This window comes from Eschrichtius robustus, chromosome 2, assembly GCF_028021215.1.
Source record: "Eschrichtius robustus isolate mEscRob2 chromosome 2, mEscRob2.pri, whole genome shotgun sequence".
NCBI classification, from domain to species: Eukaryota; Metazoa; Chordata; class Mammalia; order Artiodactyla; family Eschrichtiidae; genus Eschrichtius; species Eschrichtius robustus.
Window position 1 is genome coordinate 164,517,001 of NC_090825.1, and position 24,762 is coordinate 164,541,762.

The 24,762-nt window shown below is 36.2% G+C and overlaps 1 pseudogene; it reads right to left on the reverse strand.

The window, feature by feature from the left end:
- Positions 1 to 7,615: 7,615 nt before the first annotated feature.
- On the reverse strand, positions 7,616 to 24,606 carry LOC137759021 (olfactory receptor 2T27-like; annotated as a pseudogene).
- Positions 24,607 to 24,762: the final 156 nt, after the last annotated feature.

Below are 24,762 nucleotides of genomic sequence, written 5' to 3' on the forward strand. Positions count from 1 at the left end.
CCAATGTACGGGACATGGGTTCAAGCCCTGGTCCAGGAAGATCCCACATGCCATGGAACAGCTAAGCCTGTGCGCCATAGCTGCTGAGCCTGTGCTCTAGAGCCCGTGAGCCACGGTTGCTGAGCCCATGTGCCACAACTGCTGAGGCCCACGTGCCTAGAGTCCATGCTCCGCAGCAGAAGAGGCCACTGCAGTGAGAGGCCTGTGCACTGCAGCGAAGAGTGGGCCACACTCGCCACAACTAGAGAAAGCCCACGCAGCAACAAAGACCCAATGCAGCCAAAAATAAATAAATAAATTAATTAAAAAAAAATCTTCCAACAAACAAAAGCCCAGGACCAGATGGCTTCACAGGCGAATTCTATCAAATATTTAGAGAAGAGATAACACCTATCCTTCTCAAATTCTTCCAAAATATAGCAGAGGGAGGAACACTCCCAAACTCATTCTACGAGGCCAGCATCATCCTGATACCAAAACCAGACAAAGATGTCACAAAGAAAGAAAACTACAGGCCAATATCACTGATGAACATAGATGCAAAAATCCTCAACAGAGCACTAGCAAATAGAATCCAACAGCACATTAAAAGGATCATACACCATGATCAAGTGGGGTTTATCCCAGGAATGCAAGGATTCTTCAATATATGCAAATCAATGTGATAAACCATATTAACAAAAGGAAGGAGAAAAACCATATGATTGTCTCAATAGATGCAGAAAAAGCTTTTGACAAAATTCAACACCATTTATGATAAAAACCCTCCAGAAAGTAGGCATAGAGGGAACTTACCTCAACATAATAAAGGCCATATATGACAAACACACAGCCAACATTGTTCTCAATGGTGAAAAACTGAAACCATTTCCACTAAGATCAGGAAAAAGACAAGATTTGCCCACTCTCACTACTATTATACAAAATAGTTTTGGAAATTTTAGCCACAGCAATCAGAGAAGAAAAAGAAATAAAAGGGATCCAAATTGGAAAAGAAGAACTAAAGCTGTCATTGTTTGCCGATGACATGGTAATATACGTAGAGAATCCTAAAGATGCTACCAGAAAACTACTAGAGCTAATCAATGAATTTGGTAAAGTAGCAGGATACAAAATTAATGCTCAGAAATCTCTTGCATTCCTATACACTGATGATGAAAAATATGAAAGAGAAATTAAGGAAACACTCCCATTTACCACTGAAACAAAAAGCATAAAATACCTGGGAATAAACCTACCTAAGGACATAAAAAACCTGTACGCAGAAAACTATGACACTGATGAACGAAATTAAAAATGATACGAACACATGGAGAGATATACCATGTTCTTGGACTGGAAGAATCAACATTGTGAAAATGACTGTACTACCCAAAGCAATCTACAGATTTATTGCAATCCCTATCAAACTACCACTGGCATTTTTCACAGAACTAGAACAAAAAATTTCACAATTTGTATGGAAACACAAAAGACCCTGAATAGCCAAAGCAATCTTGAGAAAGAAAAAAGAAGCTGGAGCAATCAGGCTCCCTGACTTCAGACTATACTACAAAGCTACTGTAATCAAGAGAGTATGGTACTGGCACAAAACAGGAATATAGATCAATGGAATAGGATAGAAAGCCCAGAGATAAACCCACACACATATGGTCACCTTATCTTTGATAAAGGAGGCAAGAATATACAATGGAGAAGAGACAGCCTCTTCAATAAGTGGTGCTGGGAAAACTGGACAGCTACATGTAAAAAAATGAAATTAGACCACTCCTTAACACCATACACAAAAATAAAGTCAAAATGGATTAAAGCCCTAAAGGTAAGGCCAGACACTATCAAACTCTTAGAGGAAAACCTAGGCAGAACACTCTATGACATAAATCACAGTAAGATCCTTTTTGACCCGTCTCCAAGAGAAATGGAAATAAAAACAAAAATAAGCAAATGGGACCTAATGAAACTTAAAAGCTTTTGCACAGCAAAAGAAACCATAAACAAGACAAAAAGACAAACCTCAGAATGGGAGAAAATATTTGCTAATGAAGCATCTGACAAAGGATTAATCTCCAAAATATACAAACAGCTCATGCAGCTCAATATCAAAAAAATAAACAACCTAATCCAAAAATGGGCAGAAGACCTAAATAGACATTTCTCCAAAGAAGATATACACATTGCCAATAAACACATGAAAGGATGCCCAACATCACTAATCATTACAGAAATGCAAATCAAAACTACAATGAGGTATCACCCCACACCAGTCAGAATCCCCATCATCAAAATATCTACAAGCAATAAATGTGAAAGTGAGTGTGGAGAAAAGGGAACCCCCTTGCACTATTAGTGGGAATATAAATTGATACAGCCATTATGGAGAACATTATGGAGGTTTCTCAAAAAACTAAAAATAGAACTAACATATGACCCAGCAATCCCACTACTGGTCATATACCCTGAGAAAACCATAATTCAAAAAGAGTCATGTACCACAATGTCCATTGCAGCTCTATTTACAATAGCCAGGACATGGAAGCAACCTAAGTGTCCATCGACTGATGAATGGTTAAAGATGTGGCACATATGTACAATGGAATATTACTCAACCATAAAAATAAATGAAATTGAGTTATTTGTAGTGAGGTGGATGGACCTAGAGACTGTCATACAGAATGAAGTAAGTCAGAAAGAGAAAAATAATACCATATGCTAACACATATATATAGAATCTAAAAAAAAAAATAAAGGTTCTGAAGAACCTAGGAGCAGGACAGTATAAAGACGCAGACATAGAGAATGGACTTGAGGACAGGGGGAGGGGGAAGGGTAAGCTGGGATGAAGTGAGAAGTGGCATGGACATATATACATTACCAAGTGTAAAATAGATAGCTAGTGGGAAGCAGCCACATAGCTCAGGGAGATCAACTTGGGGGAGATCAGCTTTGTGCTTTGTGACCACCTAGAGGGGTGGGATAGGGAGGGTAGGAGGGAGATGCAAAAGGGAGGAGATACGGGGATATATGTATATGTATAGCTGATTCACTTTGTTATACAGCAGAAACTAACACACACACACCATTGGAAAGCAATTATACTCCAATAAAAATGTTAAAAAATACCAATTAAATCATCTGTTCTACTGTGTCATTTAAAGCTTGTGTTTCCTTATTAATTTTCTGTCTTGATGATCTGTCCATTGGTGAAAGTGAGGTGTTAAAGTCCCCCACTATTATTGTGTTACTGTCGATTTCCTCTTTTATAGCTGTTAGCATTTGCCTTATGTATTGAGGTACTCCTATGTTGGGTGCATATATATTTATAATTGTTATATCTTCTTCTTGGATTGATCCTTGTTCATTATGTAATGTCCTTCCTTTTCTCTTGTAACATTCTTCATTTTAAAGTCTATTTTATCTGAAATGAGTATTTCTAATCCGGCTTTCTTTTGATTTCCATCTGCATGAAATATTTTTTCCATCCTCTCACTTTCAGTCTGTATGTGTTCCTAGGTCTGAAGTTGGTGTCTTGTAGACAGCATATATATGAGTCTTGTTTTTATATCCATTCAGCAAACCTATGTCTTTTGGTTGGAGCCTTTAATCCATTCACATTTAAGGTAATTATCAATATGCATGTTTCTATTACCATTTTCTTAATTGTTTTGGGTTCGTTTTTGTAGGTCCTTTTCTTCTCTGTGTTTCCCGCCTATAGAATTCCTTTAGAATTTGTTGTAGAGCTGGTTTGGTGGCTTTTAGTTTTTGCTTGTCTGTAAAGCTTTTGATTTCTTTGTCAAATCTGAATGAGATCCTTGCCGGGTAGAGTAATCTTGGTTGTAGGTTCTTCCCTTTCATCACTTTAAATATATTGTGCCACTCCCTTCTGGCTTGTAGAGTTTCTGCTGAGAAACTAGCTGTTAACTTTATGGGAGTTCCCTTGTATGGTATTTGTTGCTTTTCCCTTGTTGATTTTAAGAATTTCTCTTTGTCTTTAAGTTTTGTCAGTTTGATTACTATATGTCTCAGTGTGTTTCTCCTTGGGTTTATCCTGCCTGGGTCTCTCTGCGTTTTCTGGACTTGGGTGGCTATTTTCTTTCCCATGTTAGGGAAGTTTTCAACTATAATCTCTTCAAATATTTTCTCGGGTCCTTTCTCTCTCTCTTCTCCTTCTGGGATCCCTATAATGTGAATGTTGTTGCGTTTAATATTGTCCCAGAGGTCTCTTAGGCTGTCTTCATTTCTTTTCATTCTTTCTTCTTTATTCTGTTCTGTGGCAGTGAATTCTACGATTCTGTCTTCCAGGTCACTTATCCTTTCTTCTGCCTCAGTTTTTCTGCCATTGATTCCTTCTAGTGTATTTTTCATTTCAGTTATTGTATTGTTCATCTCTGTTTGTTCTTTAATCCTTCTAGGTGTTTGTTCTTTAATTCTTCTAGGTGTTTGTTCTTTAATTCTTCTGGGTCTTTGTTAATCATTTCTTGCATCTTCTTGATCTTTGCCTCCATTCTTTTTCTGAGGTCCTGGATCATTTTCACTATCATTATTCTGAATTCTTTTTCTGGAAGGTTGCTTATCTCCACTTCATTTAGTTTTTCTGGGCTTTTATCTTGTTCCTTCATCTGCTACATAGTCCTCTGTCTTTTCATTTTGTTTATCTTTCTGTGAATGTGGTTTTTATTCCACAGGCTGCAGGATTGTAGTTCCTGTTTCTACGGTCTGCTCTCTGGTGGATGAGGCTCTCTAAGAGGTTTGTGCAAGCTTCTTGATGGGCGGGACTGGTGGTGGGTAGAGCTGGGTGTTGCTCTGGTAGATAGAGCTCCGTAAAACTTTAATCCACTTTTCTGCTGATGGGAGGGGCTGAGTTCCCTCCCTCTTGGTTGTTTGGCCTGAGGCCACCCAGCACTGGAACCCACAGGCTCCTCAGTGGGGCTAATGACAGACTCCAGGAGGGCTCACACCAAGGAGTACTTCCCAGCACTTCCGCTGCCAGTGTCCTTGTGCCTGTGGTGAGCCACAGCCGCCCCCGCCCACCTCTGCAGAAGACCCTCCAACACTAGCAGGTAAGTCCGGTTCAGTCTCCTATGGGGTCACTGCTCCTTCCCCCTGGGTCCTGAGGCGCACACTACATTGTGTGTGCCATCCAAGAGTGGAGTCTCTGTTTCCCCTAGTCCTGTCAAAGTCCTGCAATCAAATCCCACTAGCCTTCAAAATCTGATTCTCTGGGAATTCCTCCTCCTATTGCTGGACCCACAGGTTGGGAAGCCTGATGTGGGGCTCAGAACCTTCACTCCAGTGGGTGGACTTCTGTGGTATAATTTTTCTCCAGTTTGTGAGTCACCCATCCAGCAGATATGAGATTTGATTTTAAGGTGATTCTGACCCTCCTACCATCTCATTGTGGCTTCTCCTTTTATAATAACGTATAATGGAAAATAACCTGAAAAAAATATGTATAAAACCAAATCACTTTGTTATACACCTGAAACTAATACAATGTTGAAAATCAACTATACTTCAATTGAAAAAAAGTTTAAAAAATGCACAAAATATAAATCTTTAATGTTCTCACCATAACAACAACAAAATTGTAAATATGTGAGGTGCATGATTTGTTGACTTACCTTATTGAGGTAAACATTTTGCAATATATATGTGTATCAAATTATCATATTGTACACATTAAATACACACAATGTTATATGTCAATTATATCTCAATAATGCTTGAAAAAATATTATTGAATACACTTAAAACACTAATGTACACGTATATAGCAATGCTGGGGACACTGTTAATTTTTCCATAATACAGATTTTTATTATAACATTCCCCCCCAAACGTCGTGTTCTTCTCCCAAAATTTCTTCTGGGGATCCTTCTAATTATCTAGAATATTTTTTACTCATTCTTTATAGTAGCTGTGCAGTTTCCATGATATGGATGTACCACAATTTATTCAGTCATTATCACATTTGTTGTTGCTAATCTTTGAGAAAATAATTCCACAAAAAACATGAAAGCACATATTTTAAGTTTTGATACTTTTATTTCATTTATTTTGGAAAGTTCCTAAAAGGAGAATTCCTGAAAAGAACACAATTTAATTTTAATAAATTGGATTCCAAAAAAGCCATAACAGTGCACATTTATACCTGCGAAGCACATAAATGCCCTTTTCTACACATCATACCCACCAATAGATTTTAGAGTGCTTTTTGGCTTCTGATGAGCTGAAGGTTGTTAAATAATATATATCACAATTTAATTTTTGTCTTTGTGGGGCATAACTGGTTATTGTTGACACTGGATTTTGCAATTTATTTCAATCACAAAGTTTTATTATGATTCATATGGCCTGCTATCAAGGACAATTTCCTTAGTCACAGAAAACTAAAGAAAATCTTTTCTACATCAAGAGAATCTTGACTTGGACCTTATTACTGAGACTCACAATTACAACAAAACTTTATCCTCTTTTGTCATGTGAAATGTGGGATTGCCCCAGATGGCACTTTCACAATGTCAGAGAAGAGCCTTACCTGGATGTCTTTCACAGCCATTGTTCTCAGTAGCAGCTGGTCAGCCTTCCTGCTTGTATTCTGTGTTCTAAGCAATAGAGGCATCATCCACTCTGGCCTTAGGTAGCCATCTGGGTTTGCATGTGTTTCCACATGCAGTCATGGATCTCCTCTTGGGAGTCCAGTACAACACCTCTCTAATATTCATATAACCAACTGTGAAATGTTGTTTATCTCTATTGGTTACTTCAGCCTTATTCATAGTTCAATCTGTTTCATTTTTTGATGAACCTTATGATTACTTTACATAGACTACCAAACTCAAAAACACTCCAATTATTTTTAAATCTGTGCATCAAATTTCACCTATTTATGCATTCATTATAGATCAATGACAGTGACTCCTAAGAGCTTAAAAGTATCCCATAAGGAAAAAGACAGCTATGAATATGCACTGATTCCAGAGAATCTGGGGAATATTTGGCATGAGCAGAGGGTACCTTCTCTAAATAGGTGACAGGTAGGTGTAGCTTTTTGAGACCCTTATTTCCACTTTCTATCTTGAGTTACCAGTGCACTTACTGGATGAAGGATCTGAAGCTAGACCAAAAAAAGCTTCCATCCAAGACAGGCAGGGAGAATAGAGCCAAAATATTGAGTTTTCTAGGGTATTTAAGAGAAAAAAAATTGTTTTTATTGTCCATGATAAAACCAATTCTTTTTTTACATTGTCAGTCACATATGTCTTTCACAGGAACTTGGTACTTCTAACAATGGAAATTAACAAGACCTGAAGCACCAATAATATCAAATAAAGCTGAGTCTCAAGGACACTGAAAAATGTCTAAATATTTCAGATATAAAAAAAGAAGATTGGAACTTTGTGTTTATGAACTGGTTTGATGAATAACAATTGAATTGATCCATTTTGAAAACACATTATTAGAAACTGATTGAGAAAAAGCTCCTTACAAACTATTTATGATTGAATTAATATTGCCAATCGAATTCAACCATGTGGTTTGCCTATAGGGCTACAGCAAAGTACCTCATGCTGGAAAATGCGAATGTGATGCTCCTGGAGTCTTTGTTCTTGACCCTCTAGATAACTGTTTTCCACCTTGATATGTATGTGTTCCATTTAGAGACTGGATGTTTCCTCAAGACCTTCTGGAAATCTCCTAACACATCTTTGTTTCTCAAGCTGTAGATGAGTGGATTGAGCATGGGTGTGAGGACAGTGCAAAATACAGACACAGCCTGCTTCTGATCAGGGGTATGAGAGGAACCAGGTGTCATGTACATAGAAACATATGGTCCTAGATAAAAGCTTACCACTGTTAAGATGGGAGAAGCAGGTGGCCAAGGCTTTGTTCCTGCCTTGGGGGGATTTCATATGCAGGACAGTGAGGAAGATGAAGGTGTATGAAGCCATAATAAATCCAAAAGGGATGATGATAAATGTGATGCCCATCACAGAGACCACTACTTCATAGGTGGAAGTGTCTTTGCATGAGATCTTCATGATTGCTGGTATCTCACAGAAGAAATGGTGGCTTTCTCTGGAGCCACAGATAGGCAGATTCATAGCATAGAATGTGTGGGCTGTAGAAGCTAAAATGCCCCCAGTCCAAGACACTATGACCATTTGCACAGACCCCTTGGTTTATAATGACTGCATATCTCAAGGGGTTACAAACAGCTACCTATCAATCATAAGCCATGAGGGTCAAGAGGATATATTCAGCACCCCCAAGAGTAAAAAAGAAAAATAGCTGGGTTCCACAGCCAACACGAGTGATGTCCTTCCTTCCAGAGAAAAAGTTTACCATCATCTTTGCAACAGTGCCGCTGATGAGGGCCAGGTCTATGAGAGAATGGTGGCTGAGCAGGAAGTACATTGGAGTGCGGAGCCTCAAGTCCATCCATATCAGGAGGAGCAGGATGAAGTTCCCAATTACTGCAGCAAGGTAGATCAGGATGATAAGGTAGATAAGAATACTGACATACTTCATATTGGGGAAGAGTCCTGAGAGAACAACACCTGTTGTTAATGTCTCATTTTCTTCCTCAATGGCTATGACTGATCTGGTTGAACCAAAAGAAGAAGGAAAGGGGAACAAAAGTCAAATTAAATGCCTTAAATCCTTTAAAAATATTTTTATGGGTCAAGTATTGCTGTAATAATGTGAGATAAAAAATGACTCCACAAATGTCAATGGCTTATGACAATAAACATGTATTTTCTTGCTGCCATGTCTGTAAGTCAGGTGGAGCATTTTGCTTTAGGCTGCCAATCAAGTACAGATATATTCCACCAATACTTCTCTCATTCTGGGGCTTGCTCTTCTTAAGGAAGATGGCAGAAACCAAAAATGGGCAAGAAAAACTACATGATTCCCCCTAATGCCTGAACTTAGAACTGACTCTGTTACTTGCTACCACATTCCCCTGACTAAAGCAAGTCACACGTAGAAGCCCAACATCAATGTGGTGGGGAAATAAACTCCACCCACAGTGAACCACAAAAGGATGAGGCATGAAGAGAGAAACGGAAACAACTAACATGATCTATTATATTTCTCATAGTTCCTACCTCCACCATCCTCAATTTCATGATTTTGATGCTGGGTTTTCAGAGGTTTCATAAGTTAATTTTTAGTCTTCTGTTTAATGTGTTCTGTTAAGCCTCAGTAATAAAGATCTATGGGTTTCCTATGATCACAAACTATTTTCACTATGGAGAATGCCTTGAGATCATAGGCAGCCATTTCTTATAGCCACGGCTAGATATGCAACAGGTAAACACACAAACTTTTTTTCTTAGCAGTCCTCTACCTATGGATCTGGTTACATAAATCCATGGAAGAAACCATAGATAAATGTGAAATAGAGTGCAGCAAAATGAATCTGTTGTCCTTGTACTTGAATCTAGGAGGTCATTTTCTAAAACAACACACATCAGCCAAGGAATGAACCGATATAGTCAGTGGTGTGTTTTCCTTTAGATTTATTCATAGAAACTTATATAAACCACATCAGGATAAATTCAGAAATAATAACTAAATCAGATTTCATAAGCTCTAAATGAGAAATAAGATTGTGCCTGCATTCAAGAGGAAACATATTCCTCCCTAAAAGTTTGTGGAAATAGAAATGGAGAATTTTCTACTCTAAGCAGCTTGAAACAGGCTAGAAGCAACTAAGCATGAAATGTAATTTTTATGACCATGTCACTAGTTTCGCAGATTGTATTTAGGCATTAAGAAAACATCAATCTACAACAAATCTGTAGGGTAGGAAAATGCAGTTAAGGGGTGGGGTAAGGGACAAATTTCAAAAGGAAAACTCTGATTGGTACATGAAAAGTTCATTAAGATTTCCCACTTTCCCAACCAACATTGCCAAGTGGTACCACCTGGTGGCAACAGTGGTGATGTGTCAATTCCCACTGAAAAATGAAGATGACACTGAGGATTTACTCTTAATGCTGCTTCATTGATGTTTACTAGGTTTACTTACTTCTGGGACCCAATAATTATGTTTTCCCATGAGCTGACTACTAAATTTCCAGATAGAGGTTATGGAAAGCTCTTAAGAACAGTGGGACAAGGAGGTGAAAGTTGAAGAAAGAACCAGATCCAAAAGGTGATTTAATTTAGTAAAAATGTCCTTAACATTTGTCCTGTATCCTTAAAGTTGCACCAGGTTAATTGAAATAAATATTCCCCCTTGGCTTTTCAAGTTGCTACAAAGGACTCTATTAAGGGGAAATATTACCCCGAAGAGAGGTAAAACAGTAGATATAATTATTGGAAGCCAGGCCAGTCTCTTCATCATTATACCTGCGCTTGTTTACCTATACACACTGGATTTTCCTCAAAAAAACATGCTTTCCCAAAGTAGTGATGTTCCTGGTTGCTTCCTGAAGAAGGCTTGGTGTTAGGAGACTGGAGCATTTTGTTTTCCACCTGCAAGTGGTATTTCTGAGATCATATAGACAATTACATGTACACATGACAACAGCAAGTGCCCCAGAGGATCCTTGAGGCAAATAGGAAACCACAGAGGGAGTGAGTCCTTAGATACCCATTAAGTGATATGTTTTTCTCTATTGCACTGGGTTTTCCTTAAAACAAGACTCTGGGGTGGGGAGGATTACCGTGTTTATCCTGGATTTTATTCTCCTGTGTTGCTTAAATACGTCCCACATTTTGGGTTCTCATGAAGCCTCATTTATTTGGGATGGATTTTCTGACTCATCAACAAGAAATTATGTTCTGGTAAATCATTACTGAATTTACCTGAAGATAGTAAATTTTACTTTCTCCAGTAGCAGTCACATACAGAAGGGATTTTTCTCTCTCGCAGATTCAAAACACGTTGTCGCTCAGGACAAACATAGCTCTTCATCATCATGAAAACTGGCCATCTTCGCTTTCAAATAATTTCTTTCCTAATGGTTTTCCACAAGTAATATATAAATATATTATCAGTGATAAAGCTTTTTAAAAATACACAGTTACAAGAAGTAACTAGTGAAATCTACTTATTCTCCTATCTCTTCCCATACCCTCCCTGGAGGTAGTTATTGATAACAAATTGTTGTGCATCTTTCCAACCATATATGAGATTTCTCTCTGTTTCATTTCCAGCTTTTCAAAATAAATTTTTATTTTGAAATGATTTTAGATTTACAGAAAAGATGCAAGAATAATACAGAGCATTCCCATATACCAGCTTCACTTAATGTTAATGTGTTTGTTAAAACTAAGAAATTAGCATTGGTATATTACTATTAACTAAACTCCAGACCTCATTTGGGTTTCACCAATTTTTCCACTAATGTTATCTTTTTCCCTTCCAGGATTCAATCCACGATACCATGTTTCATTTAGTCATCATGCTTCCTCATCACCTCCTATCTGTGACATTTTCTGTGTTTCCATTTTTAAAGACTTTGAAAATTTAAAGAGTATTGGTCAGATATTATGTACAATATCCCTCAATTTGAGTTTCTCAGATGTTTTGCTATGACTAGATTAGAGTTATGTATTTAGAGAAGATTATTACATAGATAATATTATGTCTTATCAAGGGATACGTGACGTCAACATGAGTTATTGGTGGCTTGTTAACATTCACCACTTAGTTAAGGTAGTGTTAGCCAGGACGTTTCCATTTTAAAGCTACTATTTTTCCCCTTCTGTACTCTATTTTTGGAAGTGAATCTTTTAAATCCAGTTCACACTTAAGGGGATAAGGGCTTAAGCTCCACTTTCAGGGAGTGAGTATCCACATATTTATTATTTGGAATCCTGTAAGGAAGTTTTATCCCTTCTTCCCCATTTGTTTATTAAACCATTTATTTTTATCAGTATGCTCTCACGTATATGTATATTCAACTTTGTGTTATAATCCAACACCATGTTATTTATTATTCACTGTGTAAATACCTAGAAGGAGAATTGTTGGCTTTTAGCAAGTCTGTATTTAACTTGATAAACATTTGTGAAAATGCTTTTGAAAGTGCTGTACCATTTTGTATTCCCACTCTGGCCAGCAGTTGGTATTGTCAGTTATTTGACTTTTAGCTATTCTAACAAATACGTAGGGCTATGCTATGTGATTTAAATGTCATTTCTATTACTCACATTACTAACAGATTTGATCATCTTTTAATTGATTTTGGGTAAAGTTTCAGGTCAAATCTTTTATATATATATATTCTAGTTATTGATAATTCAGAGTTTAAATTTTTTTTTTAATTTTTAAATTTTGATTTATTTATTTATTTATTTGGCTGTGCTGCAGAGCTTGCAGGATCTTTTTTTTTTTTTTCCTTAACTTTTTTTTAACATCTATATTGGAGTATAATTGCTTTACAATGGTGTGTTAGTTTCTGCTTTATAACAAAGTGAATCAGTTATACATATACATATGTCCCCATATCTCTTCCCTCTTCCCTCTCTCCTCCTCCCACCCTCCCTATCCCACTCCTCTAGGTGGACACAAAGCACCGAGCTGATCTCCCTGTGCTATGCTGCTGCTTCCCACTAGCTATCTATTTTATGTTTGGTAGTGTATACATGTCCAGGCCACTCTCTCACTTTGTCCCAGCTTACCCTTCCCCCTCCCCGTATCCTCAAGTCCATTCTCTAGTAGGTCTGTGTCTTTATTTCCATATTCCGCCTAGGTTTGTCATGACCATTTTTTTTTTTTTTTAGATTCCATATATATGTGTTAGCATACAGTATTTGTTTTTCTCTTTCTGACTTACTTCACTCTGTATGACAGACTCTAGGTCCATCCACCTCACTACGAATAACTCAATTTCGTTTCCTTTTATGGCTGAGTAATATTCCATTGTATATATGTGCCAAATCTTCTTTATCCATTCATCTGTTGATGGACACTTAGGTTGCTTCCATGTCCTGGCTATTGTAAATAGAGCTGCAATGAACATTGTGGTACATGACTCTTTTTGAATTATGGTTTTCTCAGGGTATATGCCCAGTAGTGGGATTGCTGGGTCGTATGGTAGTTCTAGTTTTAGTTTTTTAAGGAACCTCCATACTGTTCTTCATAGTGGCTGTATCAATTTACATTCTCACCAACAGTGCAAGAGGGTTCCCTTTTCTCCACACCCTCTCCAGAATTTATTGTTTGTAGATCTTTTGATGATGGACATTCTGACTGGTGTGAGATGATATCTCATTGCAGTTTTGATTTGCATTTCACTAATGATTAATGATGTTGAGCATTCTTTCATGTGCTAGTTGACAATGTGTATATCTTCTTTGGAGAAATGTCTATTTAGGTCTTCTGCCCATTTTTGGATTGGGTTGCTTGTTTTTTTGTTATTGAGGTGCATGAGCTGCTTGTAAACTTTGGAGATTAATCCTTTGTCAGTTGCTTCATTTGCAAATATTTTCTCCCATTCTGAGGGTTGTCTTTTCATCTTGTTTATGGTGTCCTTTGCTGTGCAAAAGCTATTAAGTTTCATTAGGTCCCATTTGTTTATTTATTTTTTTATTTCCATTTCTCTAGGAGGTGGGTCAAAAAGGATCTTGCTGTGATTTATGTCATAGAGTGCTCTGCCTATGTTTTCCTCTAAGAGTTTTATAGTGTCTGGCCTTACCTTTAGGGCTTTAATCCATTTTGAGTTTATTTTTGTGTATAGTGTTAGGGAGTGTTCTAATTTCATTCTTTTACATGTGGCTGTGCAGTTGTCCCAGCACCATTTATTGAAGAGGCTGTCTTTTCTCCACTGTACATTCTTGCCTCCTTTATCAAAGATAAGGTGACCATATGTCCATGGGTTTATCTCTGGGCTTTCTATCCTGTTCCATTGATCTATATTCCTGTTTTTTGCCAGTAGCATGCTGTCTTGATTACTGTAGCTTTGTAGTATAGTCTGAAGCCAGGGAGCCTGATTGCTCCAGCTCCATTTTTCTTTCTCAAGATTGCTTTGGGTATTTGGGGTCTTTTGTGTTTCCATACAAATTGTGAAATTTTTTGTTCTAGTTCTGTGAAAAATGTCAGTGGTAATTTGATAGGGATTGCATTGAATCTGTAGATTGCTTTGGGTAGTATAGTCATTTTCACAATGTTGATTCTTCCAATCCAAGAAAATGGTATATCACTCCATCTATTTGTATCATCTTTAATTCCTTTCATCAGTATCTTATAATTGTCTGCATACAGGTCTTTGTCCCCTTAAGTAGGTTTATTCCTAGATATTTTATTCTTTTTGTTGCAGTGGTAAATGGGAGTGTTTTCCTAATTTCTCTTTCAGATTTTTCATCATTAGTGTGTAGGAATGCAAGAGATTTCTGAGCATTAATTTTGTATCCTGCTACTTTACCAAATTCATTGATTAGCTCTAGTAGTTTTCTTTAGGATTCTCTATGTATAGTATCATGTCATCTGCAAACAGTGACAGCTTTACTTCTTCTTTTCCGATTTGGATTCCTTTTATTTCTTTTTCTTCTCTGATTGCTGTGGCTAAAACTCCCAAAACTATGTTGAATCATAGTGGTGAGAGTGGGCAACTTTGTCTTGTTCTTGATCTTAGTGGAAATGGTTTCAGTTTTTCACCATTGAGGATGATGTTGGCTGTGGGTTTGTCATATATGGTCTTTATTAGGTTGAGGTAAGTTCCCTCTATGCCTACTTTCTGGAGGGTTTTTATCATAAATGGGTGTTGAATTTTGTCGAAAGCTTTCTCTGCATCTATTGAGGTGATCATACGGTTTTTCTCCTTCAATTTGTTAATATGGTGTATCACATTGATTGATTTGCATTTATTGAAGAATCCTTGCATTTCTGGGATAAACCCCACTTGATCATGGTGTATGATCCTTTTAATGTCCTGTTGGATTCTGTTTGCTAGTATTTTGTTGAGGATTTTTGCATCTATGTTCATCAGTGATATTGGCCTGTAGTTTTCTTTCTTTGTGACATCTTTGTCTGGTTTTGGTATCAGGGTGATGGTGGCCTCATAGAATGAGTTTTGGAGTGTTCCTCCCTCTGCTATATTTTGGAAGAGTTTGAGAAGGATAGGTGTTAGCTCTTCTCTAAATGTTTGATAGAATTCGCCTCTGAAGCCATCTGGTCCTGGGCTTTTGTCTGTTGGAAGGTTTTTAAACACAGTTTCAATTTCAGTGCTTGTGATTGGTCTGTTCATATTTTCTATTTCTTCCTGGTTCACTCTCGGAAGGTTGTGCATTTCTAAGAATTTGTCCATTCCTCCAGGTTTTCCATTTTATTGGCATATAGTTGCTTGTAGTAATCTCTCATGAGCCTTTGTATTTTTGCAGTGTCAGTTGTTACTTCTCCTTTTTCATTTCTAATTCTATTGATTGGAGTCTTCTCCCTTTTTTTCTTGATGAGTTTGGCTAATGGTTTATCAATTTTCTTTATCTTCTCAAAGAACAAGCTTTTAGTTTTATTGATCTTTACTATTATTTCCTTCATTTCTTTTTCATTTATTTCTGATCTGATTTTTATGATTTCTTTCCTTCTGCTAACTTTGGGGGTTTTTTTGTTCTTCTTTCTCTAATTGCTTTAGGTGTAAGGTTAGGTTGTTTATTTGAGATGTTTCTTGTTTCTTAAGGTAGGATTGTACTATTATAAGCTTCCCTCTTAGAACTACTTTTGCTGCATCCCATAGGTTTTGGGTCATCGTGCTTTCATTGTCATTTGTTTCTAGGTATTTTTTGATTTCCTCTTTGATTTCTTCAGTGATCTCTTGGTTATTTAGTAGTGTATTGTTTAGCCTCCATGTGTATGTGGGTTTTTTACAGATTTTTTCCTGTAATTGATATCTAGTCTCATAGCATTGTAGTCGGAAAAGTTACTTGATACGATTTCAATTTTCTTAAATTTACCAAGGCTTGATTTGTGACCCAAGATATGATCTATGCTGGAGAATGTTCCATGAGCACTTGAGAAGAAAGTGTATTCTGTTGCTTTTGGATGGAATGTCCTATAAATATCAGTTAAGTCCATCTTGTTTAATGTATCATTTAAAGCTTGTGTTTCCTTATTTATTTTCGTTTTGGATGATCTGCCCATTGGTGAAAGTGGGGTGTTAAAGTCCCCTACTATGATTGTGTTACTGTCGATTTCCCCTTTTATGGCTGTTTGCATTTGCCTTACGTATTGAGGTGCCCCTATGTTGGGTGCATAAATATTTACAATTGTTTTATCTTCTTCTTGGATTGATCCCTTGATCATTATGTAGTATCCTTCTTTGTCTCTTATAATAGTCTTTATTTTAAAGTCTATTTTGTCTGTTATGAGAATTGCTACTCCAGCTTTCTTTTGATTTCCACTTGCATGGAATATCTTTTTCCATCCCCTCAATTTCAGACTGTATGTGTCCCTAGGTCTGAAGTGGGTCTCTTGTAGACAGCATATATATGGGTCTTGTTTTTGTATTCATTCAGCCAGTGTCTGTCTTTTGGTTGGAGCATTTAATCCATTTACATTTAAAGTAATTATCAATATGTATGTTCCTATTACCATTTTCTTAATTTTGGGGGGTTTGTTACGGTAGGTCTTTTCCTTCTCTTGTGTTTCCTGCGTAGAGAAGTTCCTTTAACATTTGCTGTAAAGCTGGTTTGGTGATGCTGAATTCTTTTAGTTTTTGCTTGTCTGTAAAGGTTTTAATTTCTCTGTCAAATCTGAATAAGATCCTTGCTGGGTAGAGTAATCTTGGTTGTAGGTTTTCCCCTTCATCATTTTAAATATGTCCAGCTTGCAGGATCTTAGTTCCCCAGCCAGGGAGCGAACCCAGGCCCCAGCAGTGGATGCACTGAGTCCTAACCACTGGAACACCAGGGAATAACCTTTTATATGTTTTCTGCATATAAGTTCTTTATCAGCTATATGTTTTGAAAATATATTTTTCCCGGTTTATGGCTTGTAATTTTCTTATTCATGAATTTTTAAAAACATTTTTATAGATATATAATTCAAATATTGTAAATTCACCTATGTAAAATAGATACAATTAAATTGTTTTTAGTAATTTAGAGTTGTACAACTATCATCACAATCTAATGTTAGAGCATTTCATCATTGCAAAAAGAAACACTATACCAAGTAATAGTCAATCTTCATCCTCCCTTTCCCCAGCCATAAGCCCTCACTAATTTACTTTGCTTCCATACATTTGCCTAATCTGGAAAATTCATAGACATTAAATCATATAATGTGCGGTTTTTTGTAGTTTGTTTTTTTCACTTAGCACAATGTTTTCAGCGTTTATGTGTTATAGCACAAATCAGTACTTCATTCCTTTTTAATGCTAAATAATAATCTATTTTATTGATATAACACAGTTTGTTATACATTCATCAGATTATGTGTATTTGGTTTTCATTTTTGTCTATTATAAATAATTTGTTATGAAAAAATTTGTGCTCAAGTTTTTGTGTGGACATATAATTCTATTTATCTCAGGTATATAACTAAAAGTAAAATTGCTTGATCGAATGGTAACTCTATGTTAAACATTTTGAGAAAGTGATACACAGTTTTTAAAAGTGACCACACCGTTTTACACTCCCACCAGCAATGTATGAGGGTTATAATTACATCTTTGCATACACTTGTTGTCTGTTTTTTCTGTCTTAGACACCCTAGCAGGTATGAAGTGATATTTTATTGTGGTTTTGATTTGCGTTTCTGTAATGACTACTGATGTCAACCATCATTTCAGTGCTTGTGTAGCCTTTGTATATCTTCTTTAGAGAAATGTCTATTCAAATCCTTTGCACATTTCAATGGGTTTTTTCATCTTTTTATTATTATTTTCCAAGTTTAATGAGGAATAATTGACAAATATAATCATATATATTTAAAGTGCACAATGTGATGATTTGATTAACATATAGATTATGAAAATATTATCAAGATCAAGATACATGCCCATCACCTCACATAGTTAAATCCTGTGTGTGTGTGTTTTGTGTGTGTATGTTCGTACGTGTGTGTGTGGTGAGAATGCTTAATATCTACTCTCAGCAATTTTCAAGTATTCAGTACCATATTATTAACTATAATCGCCATGCTGTACACTGTCCTCAGAATGAGTTGTCTCAAACTCTTCCCAGAGGAAGAAATACTCCCATACTCATGCTATGAGGCCACCATCACCCTGATACTAAAACCAGACAAAGATATCACAAAAAAAGAAAATTACAGACCAATATCACTGATGAATATAGACACAAAAATCCTCAACAAAATACTAGCAAACAGAATTCAACAACAAATTAAAAGGATCATAAACCATGATCAATAGGGATTTATCCCAGGGATGCAAGGATTCTTCGATATATGCAAATCATTCAGTGGGATATACCATATTAACAAACTGAAGAATAAAAAACAAATGATCATCTCAAATGATGCAGAAAAAGCTTTTGAGAATATTCAACACCAATTTAGAATAAAAAGTCTCCAGAAAGTGGGCAGAGAGGGAACCTACCTCAACATAATAAAGGTCATATACAACAAACTCACAGCAAACATCATTCTCAGTGGTGGAAAACTGAAACCATTTCCTCTAAGATCAGGAACAAGACGAGGATGTCCACTCTCACCACTATGATTCAACATAGTTTTGGAAGTCCTGGCCACAGCAATCAGAGAAGAAATAGAAATAAAAGGAATCAAAATTGGAAAAGAAGAAGTGAAGCTCTCACTGTTTGCAGATGACATGATACTATACATAGAAAATCCTAAAGATGCCACCAGAAAACTACTAGAGCTAATCAATGAATCTGGTAAAGTTGCAGGATACAAAATTAATGCACAGAAATCTCTTGCATTTCTATACACTAACAACGAAAGATAAGAAAGAGAAATTAAGGAAACACTCCCATTTACCACTGCAACAAAAAGAATAAAATACCTAGGAATAAACCTACCTAAGGAGGCAAAAGACCTGTACTCAGAAAACTATAAGACACTGATGAAAGAAATCAAAGATGACGCAAACAGATGAAGAGATATACCATGTTCTTGGATTGGAAGAATCAATATTGTGAAAATGACTATACTATCCAAAGCAATCTACAGATTCAATGCAGCCCCTATCAAATTACCAATGGCATTTTTCACAGAACTAGAACAAAAAATCTTAACATTTGTATAGAAGCACATAAGACCGTGAATAACCAAAGCAATCTTGAGGAAAAAAAAAATAACCACAAAAAAAACGGAGTTGGAGGAAACAGGCTCCCTGACTTCAGACTATACTACAAAGGTACAGTAATCAAGAAACTATGGTACTGGCACAAAAACAGAAATATAGATCAATGGAACAGGATAGAAAGCCCAGAGATATATGCACGCACCCACCCACCTATGGTCAACTAATCTATGAAAAAGTAGGCAAGAATATACAATGGAGAAAAGACGGCCTCTTTAATAAGTCATGCTAGGAAAACTGGACAGCTACATGTAAAAGAATGATATTAGAACACTCCCTAACTCCATACACAAAAATAAACTCAAAATGGATGAAAGACCTAAATGTAAGATTGGACACTATAAAACTGTTAGAGGAAAACATAGGAAGAACACTCTTTGACATAAATCACAAGAAGATCTTTTTTGACCCACCTCCTAGAGTAATGGAAATAAAAACAAAAATAAACAAATGGGACATAATGAAACTTAAAAGCTTTTGCACAACAAAGGAAACCATAAACAAGATGAAAAGACAACTCTCAAAATGGAAGAGAATATTTGCCAACAAAGCAACTGACAAAGGATTAATCTCCAAAATATACAAAGAGCTCAGGCAGCTCAACATCAAAAAACCAAACAACCGAATAAAAAATGGGCGGAAGACCTAGATACACATTTCTCCAAAGAAGATATACAGATGGTCAACAAACATGTGAAAAGATGCTCAATAACACTAATTATTAGAGAATTGCAAATCAAAACTACAATGAGGTATCACCTTACACCAGTCAGAATGGCCATCGTCAAAAATTCTACAAACAATAAATGCTGGACAGGGTGTGAAGAAAAGGGAACCCTCTTGCACTGTTGGTGGGAATGTAAATTGATACAGCCACTATGGAGTACAGTATGGAGGTTACTTAAAAAACTAAAAATAGAACTACCATATGACCCTTCAATCCCACCAATGGGCACATACCCAGAGAAAACCATAATTCAAAGTGACACATGCACCCCAATATTCATTGCAGCACTATTTGCAGTAGCCAGGTCACGGAAGCAACCTAAATGCCCATTGACAGACGAATGGATAAAGAACATGTGGTACATATATACAATGGAATATTACTCAGCCATAAAAAGGAACGAAATTAGCTCATTTGTAGAGACGTGGATGGACCTATAGGCTGTCATACAGAGTGAAGTAAGTCAGAAAGAGAAACACAAATATCATATATTAACACATATGTGTGGAATGTAGAAAAATGGTACAGATGAACCCGTCTGCAAGGCAGAAATAGGGACACAGACTTAGAGAACAAACGTATGGACACCAAGGCAGGAAAGAGAGGCTGGAATGAATTGGGAGATTGGGGTTGACATATATACACTAATATGTATAAAATAGGTAACTAATGAAAACCTGCTGTATAGCACAGGGAACTCTACTTCACTTCGCTATACTGTAGAAATTAACACAACATTGTAAACAACTATACCTCCCCCCTCCCAAAAGAACTAGTTTATCTTATAACTGAAAGTTTTTGTGCTTTGACCTACATCTCCCCATTTTCCCTACCCACAGCCCTTCAGTATTATGCACCCTTTTTTCATAAAATCAGCTTTTTAAATTACTTTTAAGTAACATCAAATAGTATTTGTCATTCTCTTTCTGGCTTATTTCACTTAGCATAATGCCCTCCAGATTCATCAATGTTGTCACAAATGACAAGATTTTCTTCTATTTTGAATAATATTTCTTTGTGTGTGTTTGTATGTATCATCACATTTCCTTTATCCATTCATGTGTTGAAGAGCACTTCACCTTTGAACACTTTAAACCACTTTTTTTTTTAATTTTAAGTTTTATTTTCACTTCTTTTTGTCATTAGGCTGTATCCCACTGGGGATATACAGCTAAATTACTGCATTTTATTTATTTATTTATTTATTTATTTATTTATTTATTTATTTATTTATTTATTTATGACTGTGTTGGGTCTTCGTGTCTGTGCAAGGGCTTTCTCTAGTTGTGGCAAGTGGGGGCCACTCTTCATCACGGTGCATGGGCCTCTCACTATCGCGGCCTCTCCCTTTGCGGAGCACAGGCTCCAGATGCGCAGGCTCAGTAGTTGTAGCACACGGGCCTAGTTGCTCCGCGGCATGTGGATCTTCCCAAACCAGGGCTCGAACCCATGTCCCCTGCATTGGCAGGCAGATTCTCAACCACTGCGCCACCAGGGAAGCCCTAAACCACTTTTTTAACCCATTTCAATTTTTTTCCCGTATCTTAGCTATGTGAAAAATGCCACAATGAACATGGGAGTACAGATATTTCTTCAAGATACTGATTTTGTTTCCTTTGGACAATACCAGGCGTGGGATTGCTTGATCATATGATAGTTCTAATTTTAATTTTTTAAGGAACATATGTATTAATATATTGCCATAATGGTTTTACTGACACATTCCCACCAAGAGTCCGTAAATATTCTCTTTTCGTCACATTCTCTCCAACACTTTTTATCTCTTGTCAGTTTGACAAGAGACATCCTAACATGTGTGAGTTGATACCTCATTGAGGTTTTAATTTGCAGTTCCCTGATAGTAAAATTGAGCATTTTTTCAAGTACTGGTTGGATATTTGGATTTCTATTTTAGAAAAATGTCTATTCAAGTCCTTTGCCCATTTTTAGTTGGATTATATTGGTGGTTGCTATTGGGTTATATATGTTCTTTATATTTTTTTGATATTAACCTGTTATCAGATATATGGTTTGAAAATATTTTCATCCATTCTGTAGGTTACCTTTTCAATTTGTTGGTTGTTTTCTTTGCTGTACAGAAGCTTTTTAGTTTGATGAATTCCCACTTGTTTATTTTAGCTATTGTTTTCTGTGCTTAGGGCATCCTATCAAAAAAAATTTATTGCCAAGACCAATGTCAAAGAGATTTTTTCCCTATGTTTTCTTCTAGGAGTTTTACAATTTCTGGTCTTATATTTAAGTCCTTAATCCATTTTGAGTTAATTTTTATGAGTTATGTAAGATAGGGGTCTAGTTTTATTCATTTGCATGTGGATATCCAATTTTTCAACATTATTTATTAAAGAGGATATCATTTCGCCATTGAGTGTTTTTTGAGCCATTGTCAAAGATTAGCTGAACATGTATGTGTAGGTTTACTGCTGGGCTCTCAATGTGTTCCATAGGTCTAAGTGCCTGCTTTTATTCCAGTACCATACTGTTTTGATTACTATAGCTTTCTAATACAGTTTGAAAAAGGGAATTGTGATGTCTCCAGTTTTGTTCTTCTTGCTTAAGAGGGCTTTACCTATTTGTGTTCTTTTGTGCTTTCATACAAATTTTAAGATAGTTTTTTTTCTATTTCTGTTTAAAATGCCATTGGGATTTTGATAGGAATTTTACTGAACCTGTGGATTGCTTCAGGTAGTATGAACATTTTAGCAATATTAATTCTTCCAACCCAAGAACGTGGGATTTTTTTTTCCATTTATCTTTGTCCCCTTCAATTTCTTTTGTAAAAGTCTTATAGTTTTGGTGTACAGATCTTTCAACTCCTTGGTTAAATTCATTTCTATGTATCTTAATGTTTTGATGCAATTGTAAATGGTATTGATTTTTAAATTTCTCTTTCAGATAGTTCATTGTTAGTTTACAGAAATGCAACTGCTTTTTGTATATTGATTTTTTTTTCTGCCACTTTACTGAATTCATTTTTTAGTCCTAAGAGTTTTTTTTTGTGAAGTCTTTAGTATTTTCTAGATACAAGATCATGTCATCTACAAAGACAATTTTACTTCTTCCTCTCGAGTGTGAATGTCATTTATTTCTTTTTCTTGGCTGATTATTCTGGCTAGGACATCGAGTACTATGCTGAATAGAAGTGGTAAGAGTGAGCATTCTTATTTCTGACCTAAGAGAAAAAGTTTATAATCCTTCATCATTGAGTATGATATTAGCAGTCAGTTTGTCATATATGACCTTTATTATGTTTAGTTATGTTTCTTCTATACTCAATTTATTGAGAGTTTTGTAATAAAAGGGTGTTAAATATTGTCAAATACTTTTTCTGCACCTACTGAGATGATCATATGAATTTATCCTTTATTCTGTTAATGACGTATATCACAACTTGATTTTTGTGTATTGAAGCCTCACTGCATTTGAAGCATAAATCTCACTTGATCATGGTGTATAATGCATTTAATATGCTCTTGAATTAGGTTTTCCAGTACTTTGTTGAAGATTTTAGCATCTATTGTCATCAGGGAATAAATATTGGCCTATAATTTTATTTCTTATGTGTCCTTATCTGGTTTTGCATCCGGATAATATTGACCTTATAAAATAAGTTTGGAACGGCCTCCACCTTCAAGTTTTTGGAAAAGTTTCAGAAGGAATACATTTTCCATCCCTTCACTTTCAGCAGATGTGTGTCCTTAAATCTTATGTGTGTGTCTTGTAGACAATAGATAATTGAATCGTTTTTTTTTTTCTATTCAACATTCTATGTCTCTTGAGAAATTTAAACTATTTCCATTTAGAATAATTATTGATAAGTAAGGGTTTACAATTACCATTTTAAAATTGTTTTCTGATTATTTTGTAGTTGGCTTTGTCCTTTTTATTCACTCTTGCTGATATTCCAATGAAGATCTCTTTTAGTTGAGTCTGTTTGGGGATCTTTGAGCTTCATGTACATGGATATCCATATATCACCGAAGATTTTTGAAGTTTTCCACATTAGTTCTTAAATAAGCTTTCTGCCTCTTCTCCGTCTCTCCCTTCTCCTTCTGGAACTCCCATAATGCAAACATTATTTCACTTACTGATGTCCCACAATTCACATAGACTGTCTCCACTTTTCTCATTCTTATTTCGTTTTTCTCCTCTGACTAGATAATTTCAAAAGATCTGTATTCAAGTTCACAGATTCTGCATGAGTAAGCCTGCTGTTGAATCTCCTTACTGTATTTTTCATTTCAATATATTGTTTTCCTGAGTTATTGAGTTGTCTGTGTTTTCTTGAATCTCATTGCACCTCCTTAATATAATCATTTGGAATTCTTTTTTTTTTTTTTTTTTAGGTAACTCACAGATCTAAATTTCTTTGGGGTTGTTTACTTAAAAATTATTCTGTTCCTTTGGTGATGTCATGTTTCCTTGTTTTTTCATGTTTCTAATGCCTTTGCATTGATATCTGTGCATTTGAGTGAGCAGTCACCTCTTCCAGTCTTTATGGACTAACTTCAGTTTGGAAAGACCTTCAGTTGAAGGTGGCTGTGAGGACACCTGTGAGGTGGGGTGTAACATCTCTGGTTCCAGGGAGGGTGCAGTGTTATGGTCTCCTTGAATCTCCATCAGCTGAGGTCAACTTTGGGAAAGACTCTAGGATTCCATGGTGACCAAGACTAAGGTAATACTGCAGGTGTGTGTGGTGACAGTGGAGGCTAAATCTATTGAGGTCGTCAGTGCAAAAAGCTACTGGGGTCCTCTTGTTCTCCTTTTTGCCCATTG